Raw genomic sequence first — 9,673 nt, forward strand, 5'->3', positions numbered from 1 at the left:
TTCATGCATTCATAGTGTTCTTCATGATCTTCAAGTTGTTCTTGGTAAGTCTTCTTGTTTGATCTTTGCATTTGCATGTTTTGTGTCTTTTCTTGTTTTTCATATGCATTCTTGAATTCTTAGTGTCTAAGCATTAAAGAATTCTAAGTTTGGTGTCTTGCATGTTTTCCTTGCATTAAAAATTTTTCAAAAATATGTTCTTGATGTTCATCATTGTTTTGATCCAAAATTTTCATGCGTTGCATCATTTTCATGTTTTTTCTCTCTCATCATAAAAATTGAAAAATAAAAAAAATATCTTTCCCTTTTTCTCTCTTAAAATTTCGAAAATTAGATTTGACTTTTTCAAAAATTTTAAAAATCTAGTTGTTTTTATGAGTCAAATCAAATTTTCAATTTAAAAATCTTATCTTTTTCAAAATCTTTTTCAAAAATCAAATCTTTTTCATTTTTCTTAGTTATTTTCAAAAATTTTAAAAATATTTTTCAAAAATCTTTTTCTTATTTTTATATCAAATTTTCGAAAATAACAATAACAATTAATGTTTTGATTCAAAAATTTCAAGTTTGTTACTTGCTTGTTAAGAAAGATTCAAACTTTGAGTTCTAGAATCATATCTTGTGATTTCTAGTGAATAAGTCATTAATTGTGATTCTAAAAATCAAATCTTTTTCAAAAAATAATTTCAATCATATCTTTTCAAAAATATCTTCTCTTCTTATCTTTTTTTCAAAAATTTGATTTCAAAATATCTTTTCTAACTTCCTAACTTCTTATCTTTTCAAAATTTGTTTCAACTAACTAACTAACTTTTTGTTTGTTTCTTATCTTTTTCAAAACTACCTAACTAACTCTCTCTCTCTAATTTTTGAAAATATCTTCCCTCTTTTTCAAAAATTCTTTTTGATTAACTAATTATTTTAACTTTTGATTTTAAAATTTTCAAAAACTACCAACCTTTTTCAAAAACTATTTTCGAAAATCACTAACTCTTTTTCAAAAATTATTTTCGAAAATCTTCTTTCTCTCTCATCTCCTTCTATTTATTTATTCATCTACTAACACTTCTCTTCATCTCACATCTCTGCTCCTATCATCACCTTTGTGTTTGGATTCTTCATTTTTCTTCACCCCTATTCCTTTTCTTCTTCTACTAACAATAAGGAACCTCTTTACTGTGACATAGAGGATTCCTCTTCTTTTCTTTTTCTCTTCTCTTTCTTATGAGCAGGGACAAAGAAAAAGGCATTCTTGTTGAAGCTGATCCAGAACCTGAAAGGACTCTGAAGAGAAAACTAAGAGAAGCTAAATTACAACAATCCAGAGACAACCTTATTGAAAATTTCGAACAAGTAAAGGAGATGGCAGCCGAACCCAACAACAATAATGCAAGCAGAATGCTTGGTGACTTTACTGCACCTAATTCCAATTTACATGGAAGAAGCATCTCCATTCCTACCATTGGAGCAAACAATTTTAAGCTGAAACCTCAGCTAGTTTCTCTGATGCAACAAAACTGCAAGTTTCATGGACTTCCATCTGAAGATCCTTTTCAGTTCTTAACTGAATTCTTGCAGATCTGTGATACTGTTAAGGCTAATGGAGTAAATCCTGAAGTCTACAGGCTGATGCTTTTCCCTTTTGCTGTAAGAGACAGAGCTAGAATATGGTTGGACTCTCAACCTAAAGACAGCCTGAACTCTTGGGATAAGTTGGTCACGACTTTCTTAGCCAAGTTCTTTCCTCCTCAAAAGCTGAGCAAGCTTAGAGTGGATGTTCAAACCTTCAAACAAAAAGATGGTGAATCCCTCTATGAAGCTTGGGAAAGATACAAACAGTTGACCAAAAAGTGTCCTTCTGACATGCTTTCAGAATGGACCATCCTGGATATATTCTATGATGGTTTATCTGAGCTATCAAAGATGTCATTGGATACTTCTGCAGGTGGATCCATTCACCTAAAGAAAATGCCTGCAGAAGCTCAAGAACTCATGGACATGGTTGCTAATAACCAGTTCATGTACACTTCTGAGAGGAATCATGTGAGTAATGGGACGCCTATGAAGAAGGGAGTTCTTGAAATTGATACTCTGAATGCCATATTGGCTCAAACAAAATATTGACTCAGCAAGTCAATATGATTTCTCAGAGTCTGACTAGAATGCAAGCTGCATCCAACAGTACTCAAGAGGCTTCTTATGAAGAAGAAGCTTATGATCCTGAGAACCCTGCAATAGCAGAGGTAAATTACATGGGTGAACCATATGGAAACACCTATAATCCATCATGGAGAAATCATCCAAATCTCTCACGGAAGGATCAAAGGCCTCAACAAGGCTTTAATAATGGTGGAAGAAACAGGTTTAACAATAATAAACCTTTTCCATCATCCACTCAGCAACAGACAGAGAACTCTGAACAAAGTACCTCTAATTTAGCAAACTTAGTCTCTGATCTATCCAAGGCCACTGTAAGTTTCATGAATGAAACAAGGTCTTCCATTAGAAATTTGGAAGCACAAGTGGGCCAGCTGAGTAAAAGGATCGCTGAAATCCCTCCTAGTACCCTCCCAAGCAATACAGAAGAGAATCCAAAAGGAGAGTGCAAGGCCATTGACATAAGCACCATGGCCGAACCTGTAAGGGAAGGAGAGGACGTGAATCCCAAGGAGGAAGACCTCCTGGGACGTCCAGTGATCAATAAGGAGCTTCCCTCTGAGGAACAAAAGGACTCTGAGGCTCATCTAGAGACCATAGAGATTCCATTGAACCTCCTTATACCATTCATGAGCTCTGATGAGTATTCCTCTTCTGAAGAGAATGAGGATGTTACTGAAGAGCAAGCTGCCAAGTTCCTTGGTGCAATCATGAAGCTAAATGCCAAATTATGGTATTGAGACTTAGGAAGATCAACCTCCCTTGTTCACCAATGAACTAAGTGATCTGGATCAACTGACATTGCCTCAGAAGAAACAGGATCCGGGAAAGTTCATAATACCTTGTACCATAGGCACCATGATCTTTAAGGCTCTGTGTAACCTTGGTTCAGGGATAAACCTCATGCCCCTCTCTGTAATAGAGAAACTGCGAATCTATGGGGTGCAAGCTGCTAAAATCTCATTAGAGATGCCAGATAATTCAAGAAAATAGGCTTATGGACAAGTAGAGGACGTGTTAGTAAAGGTTGAAGGCCTTTACATCCCTACAGATTTCATAGTCCTAGATACTGGGAAGGATGAGGATGAATCCATCATCCTAGGAAGACCTTTCCTGGCAACAGCAAGAGCTGTGATTGATGTGGACAGAGGAGAATTGATCCTTCAATTAAATGAGGACACCCTTGTGTTTAAAACTCAAGGATCTCTCTCTGTACCCATGGAGAGGAAGCACAGTAAGCTTCTCTCATTGCAGAGACAACCAGAGCCCCCACGGTCAAACTCTAAGTTTGGTGTTGGGAGGCCACAACCAAACTCTAAGTTTGGTGTTGAACTCCCATATCCAAACTCTAAGTTTGGTGTTGGAGAGTCTCAACAAAGCTCTGCACAACTGTGAAGCTCCATGAGAGCCCACTGTCAAGCTATTGACAATAAAGAAGTGCTTGTTGGGAGGCAACCCAATTTTTATTTAATTATATTTTTATTAGTTATATGTCTTTATAGGTACATGATCATGTGGAGTCACAAAATAAATCCAAAAAAATTGAAAACGGAATCAAAAATAGCAGAAGAAAAATCACACCCTGGAGGAAGGCCTTACTAGCGTTTAAACGCCAGTAAGAAGCATGTTTTGGGCGTTCAACGCCAGAACAGAGCATGGTTCTGGCGCTGAACACCAGAAATGCACCCTGGAGAAGAGCTGGCGCTGAACGCCCAGAACAAGCATGGTTCTGGCGTTCAACGCCAGAAATGGGCAACAAATGGGCGTTCAACGCCCAGAACAAGCACCAATTTGGCGCTGAACGCCCAGAGTTGTGTGCAAAGGCATTTTACATGCCTAATTTGGTGCAAGGTTGTAAATCCTTAAGAACCTCAGGATCTGTGGACCCCACAGGATCACCTCAGGATCTGTGGACCCCACAGGATCCCCACCTACCTCCACTTACTTCTTCTCACCCCTCTTTCACACAATCCCATAAACTCTCTTCCCCATCACCTCTTCACCACTCACATCCATCCACTCTTCCCCATAAACCTACCTCATAAACTCCACCTACCTTCAAAATTCAAAATCAATTTCCCACCCAACCCCACCCTATATGGCCGAAACTTAACCCCCCTCCCTTCCCTATATATAGCCCTCCATTCTTCTTCATTTTCACACAACACAACCCTCTCTTTCCCTTCTTGGCCGAAACACACCTCCTCCCTCTTCTCCATATTTTCTTCTTCTTCTTCATCTAATTCTTTCTTTTCTTGCTCGAGGGTGAGCAATATTCTCAGTTTGGTGTGGTAAAAGCATAAGCTTTTTGTTTTTCCATTACCATTGATGGCACCTAAGACCAGAGAATCCTCTAGAAAAGGGAAAGGGAAGACAAAATCTTCCACCTCCGAGTCATGGGAGATGGAAAGATTCATCTCCAAAGCTCATCAAGACCACTTCTATGATGTTGTGGCCAAGAAGAAGGTGATCCCCGAGGTTCCTTTCAAACTCAAAAGAAATGAGTATCCGGAGATCCGACATGAAATTCAAAGAAGAGGTTGGGAAGTTCTAACAAATCCCATCCAACAAGTCGGCATCCTAATGGTTCAAGAATTCTATGCCAACGCATGGATCACCAAGAACCATGATCAAGGAAGAGACATAGAAGAGCTCAAGGACATCATTGGTTCCTCAAGAAGGAAACGCCACCATCACTAAGGTGGACTCATTCCTTGTTCTTACTTTCTCTGTTTTTCGTTTTCTATATGTTAAGTGCTTATCTATGTTTGTTTCTTCATTACATGATCATTAGTAGTTAGTAACTTTGTCCTAAAGTTATGAATGTCCTATGAATCCATCACCTCTCTTAAATGAAAAATGTTCTAATTCAAAAGAACAAGAAGTACATGAGTTTCGAATTTATCCTTGAACTTAGTTTAATTATATTGATGTGGTGACAATGCTTCTTGTTTTTCTGAATGAATGCTTGAACAGTGCATATGTCTTTTGAAGTTGTTGTTTAAGAATGTTAAATATGTTGGCTCTTGAAAGAATGATGATAAGGAGACATGTTATTTGATAATCTGAAAAATCATAAAAATGATTCTTGAAGTAAGAAAAAGCAGCAAAGAACAAAGCTTGCAGAAAAAAATAAAATAAAATAGGCAAAAAAAATAGAAAGAAAAAGAAAAAGGAAGCAGAAAAAGCCAAAAGCTCTTAAAACCAAGAGGCAAGAGCAAAAAGCCAATAACCCTTAAAACCAAAAGGCAAGGGCAAATAAAAAGGATCCCAAGGCTTTGAGCATCAGTGGATAGGAGGGCCTAAAGGAATAAAATCCTGGCCTAAGCGGCTAAACCAAGCTATCCCTAACCATGTGCTTGTGGCGTGTAGGTGTCAAGTGAAAACTTGAGACTGAGCGGTTAAAGTCAAGGTCCAAAGCAAAAAAAGAGTGTGCTTAAGAACCCTGGACACCTCTAATTGGGGACTTTAGTAAAGCTGAGTCACAATCTGAAAAGGTTCACCCAATTATGTGTCTGTGGCATTTATGTATCCGGTGGTAATACTGGAAAACAAAGTGCTTAGGGCCACGGCCAAGACTCATAAAGAAGCTGTGTTCAAGAATCATCATACTGAACTAGGAGAATCAATAACACTATCTAAACTCAGAGTTCCTATAGAAGCCAATCATTCTGAACTTCAATGGATAAAGTGAGATGCCAAAACTATTCAAGAGGCAAAAAGCTACAAGTCCCGCTCATCTGATTGGAGCTATGTTTCATTGATAGTTTGGAATTTATAGTATATTCTCTTCTTTTTATCCTATTTGATTTTCAGTTACTTGGGGACAAGCAACAATTTAAGTTTGGTGTTGTGATGAGCGGATAATTTATACGCTTTTTGGCATTGTTTTTTAGTATGTTTTTAGTAGAATCTAGTTACTTTTAGGGATGTTTTCATTAGTTTTTATGTTAAATTCACATATCTGGACACTACTATGAGTTTGTGTATTTTTTTGTGATTTCAGGTATTTTCTGGCTGAAATTGAGGGACTTGGACAAAAATCAGATTCAGAGGTTGAAGAAGGACTGCTGATGCTGTTGGATTCTGACCTCCCTACACTCAAAATGGATTTTCTGGAGCTACAGAACTCAAAATGGCGCGCTTCCAATTGCGTTGGAAAGTAGAAATCCAAGGCTTTCCAGAAATATATAATAGTCCATACTTTGCCCAAGTTTAGATGACGCAAACTGGCGTTCAACGCCAGCTCTCTACCCAATTCTGGCGTCCAGCGCCAGAAACAAGTTGCAAAGTGGAGTTCAATGCCCAAAATGGCACAAAAGGTGGCGTCCAACTACAAGAATGACCTCTCCATGTGTAGACTTCAAGCTCAGCCCAAGCACACAACAAGTGGGCCCCGGAAGTGGATTTATGCATCAATTACCTACTTCTGTAAACCCTAGTAGCTAGTTTATTATAAATAGGACTTTTTACTACTGTATTAGATATCTTTGATCAGTTGTATGCTATCTTAGATCACGTTTGAGGGCTGGCCTCTCGGCCATGCCTGAACCCTTCACTTATGTATTTTCAATGGTAGAGTTCCATACCCAAGACTTGAAGAGCCAACTAGAAGAACAAAAGAGTAGTATATATAGGAGTAGCTTTAAATTAAATTGGGAGTTGGAAATTATAGGGAGCCTTTTGGCATAGAACTACTCTCTGTATTTTACTTTCTCTGCACTTCTAGTTTCATCATGTATTCTCCATCTTTGTTTTCATTTTCCAGAGCTATGAACAACTAAACCCCTTTCATTGGGTTAGGGAGCTCTGTTGTAATTTGATGGATCAATACTAGTTTTCATTATTCTTCTTCTATCTTTTCTCCTGATTTTACTTGAAAGCTTTCGATCTTCATCCAATTAGGTAGTTATCTTGGAGAAGAAGCTATTCAAAGTTGGATCTCTTCTGAACCTTGAAAGAGGAATGAAGAGATCATGCAAGAAACGCTTTCTCATGCTGGACCAAATTGGGTTTGGATGGATATGTGACTATAATCCTCTCAACACTTGATTTGGGAAATGCATTGGTATAATCAGTGACCATACTTCATTTCTTCTCATGAGCAACTGACCAAGGAATTGGCTATTGATCAAGATTTGAGAGATTGAATTACAAGGAATTGTAATTCGATCACTTAAGATTGCCAAGGAGATCAATGAGTGCATTGATTGAGGAAGAGATGAAAATGAAATTGATCAGGAGAATGCAACATCTCCTGAGCCCAATGAACTCCCCATTTCTGATCTTACCCATTCTCTTTAATTTCAGTCATTTACTTTTATGAGCAATTCCCCATTCCCATTTAAGATTCTACAATTTACTTTCCGTCATCTACATTCAGCTCTTAATTTCTAGCATTTACTTTTCTGTTATTTACTTTCCCGCCATTTAATTTTCTGCAACTCTAAACCCAAATTCTGATTCGCTCAACTAGAATATTCCTCTAATTAAAGTTGCTTGATCAATCAATCCTTGTGGGATTCGACCTCACTCTATTGTGAGTTTTTACTTGACGACAAATTCGGTACACTTGCCGAAGGAAATTTGTTATGAGACAAGTTTTCCGTGCATCAAGTTTATGGCGCCGTTGCCGGGGATTGATTGTGCATCAACAATGATTAAATTGGAAGATAACAGATTGAGCATTTTTGTTTTGTTTGATTTAATTTTCTGTTTGAGTAATTTACTTTCTGTTTTAGTTCATTTCTTCCCTTCCCCTTACTTTTTCTTTGTTATTTACAATTTATTTTACTAACCCACTAACTGTTTGATATATTGCATCACTCACATTAACAGTAATTCTGACAGAAATACTTTCTGCATCTATTTTCCTTGCTTGTACTTGTTGGTTGTATGACAGGGAGAAGAAGCGGGGCTTCAACTTCCTTTGATTCTGAACCTGAGAGGACCTTCTTAATATTAAGAAGGGAAGCAAGAGAAAAAAGAGTAGTTGGTGCTGAGGAAGAGGAGGAATACTTTGAACTAAACATGGAAGAAAACATGGAAAACCATCATGAAGAAGAGACTCACAACCATGGCGAAAGAGGTCGAGCAAATCATGCTGGGGAGGATAGAAGGGTTTTAGGCTCTTACATCAATCCAAACCCAGGAAACTGTGGAAGTAGCATTCAAAAGCCAACCATCCACGCCAACAATTTTGAACTGAAGCCACAGCTCATCACCCTTGTTCAGAACAACTGTTCGTTTGGAGGAAGTGTCCAAGAAGACCCCAATCAACATCTAACCACCTTCCTAAGAATATGTGACACAGTAAAGTCTAATGGTGCTCATCCTGACACCTATAGACTGCTCTTATTTCTATTCTCACTCAAGGATAAGGCAGCCAAGTGGCTGGAGTCTTTCCCAAAGGAGAGCTTGATAACTTGGGAAGATGTGGTGAACAAATTCTTAGCAAGATTTTACCCTCCTCAACGAATCAATAGGCTGAGAGCTGAGGTCCAAACTTTCAGGCAACAAGATGGTGAGACTCTTTATGAAGCATGGGAGAGGTTTAAGGACCTAACAAGGAGGTGCCCACCAGATATGTTCAACGAATGGGTGCAGCTGCACATTTTCTATGAAGGCCTGTCATATGAATCAAAGATGGCAGTAGACCATTCATCCGGAGGATCTTTGAACAAGAAGAAGACCATTGAGGAAGCCATAGATGTCATTGAAACTGTAGCAGAGAATGACTACTTCTATGCTTCCGAAAGAGGAAACACTAGAGGAGTGATGGAGCTAAACAATGTAGATGCTCTGCTGGCCCAAAACAAGCTCATTACCCAGCAGCTGGCTGACCTCACCAAGAAGATGGAGAGGAACCAAGTAGCAGCAATCTCCACTTCATCAACAACCCAAGAAGGAGTGAATGAAGAAGCAGAAGGTAGTCAGGAGCAAGCCAACTACATTGGGAATTCACCTAGGCAAGACCATGATCCATACTCCAAGACCTACAACCCTGGATGGAGGAATCACCCAAACTTTGGGTGGGAAAATCAACAAGACCAAAGCATTGATCAAAGATGCCCAAATCCCAACAATGCGAGCCACCAACATTTCACATCTAGACCATATCAACACCCCCAGAACAACACCTCTCCACATCCACATCAAAACCAAAATAACTTACCTCATCCTTCCACCTCTAATCCCGATCTACAATCATTTGATGACAGACTCTCAAGGATTGAGAATCTACTTGAAGGCATAGGCAAATAGATTCAAGATAGTAAAACGTTCCGAGAAGAAGTGATGTTCAATATGCAGAATCAGGATGCTGCTATCAAGAAATTTGAGACACAAATTGGCTACTTATTCAAGCAAATTTCCAGCCACAACCTTCGCAGCAATACTTGCTCAACACAAAGGGAGGAGGGAGGAGTGTCAGGCTATCACCCTTCGGAGTGGGAAGGAACTGAAGGAAACTCCCCAGAAACCACAAGAAAAGGACTCAGATAAAGAGAAAGAAGAG

General features: G+C 38.6%; 2 non-coding genes across 2 annotated transcripts; both read right to left on the reverse strand.

Annotated features, from left to right (window-relative positions):
- Positions 1 to 1,761: 1,761 nt before the first annotated feature.
- Positions 1,762 to 1,869, reverse strand: LOC148553475 (small nucleolar RNA R71). Its single transcript, XR_015893035.1, has one exon. It is a non-coding gene; the product is annotated as a small nucleolar RNA R71 (small nucleolar RNA).
- A 6,771-nt stretch (positions 1,870 to 8,640) lies between these two features.
- On the reverse strand, positions 8,641 to 8,747 carry LOC148553476 (small nucleolar RNA R71). Its single transcript, XR_015893765.1, has one exon. It is a non-coding gene; the product is annotated as a small nucleolar RNA R71 (small nucleolar RNA).
- Positions 8,748 to 9,673: the final 926 nt, after the last annotated feature.

This window comes from Arachis ipaensis, chromosome B7, assembly GCF_059453495.1.
Source record: "Arachis ipaensis isolate K30076 ecotype BB chromosome B7, ASM5945349v1, whole genome shotgun sequence".
In the NCBI taxonomy this organism is placed as follows: domain Eukaryota; kingdom Viridiplantae; phylum Streptophyta; class Magnoliopsida; order Fabales; family Fabaceae; genus Arachis; species Arachis ipaensis.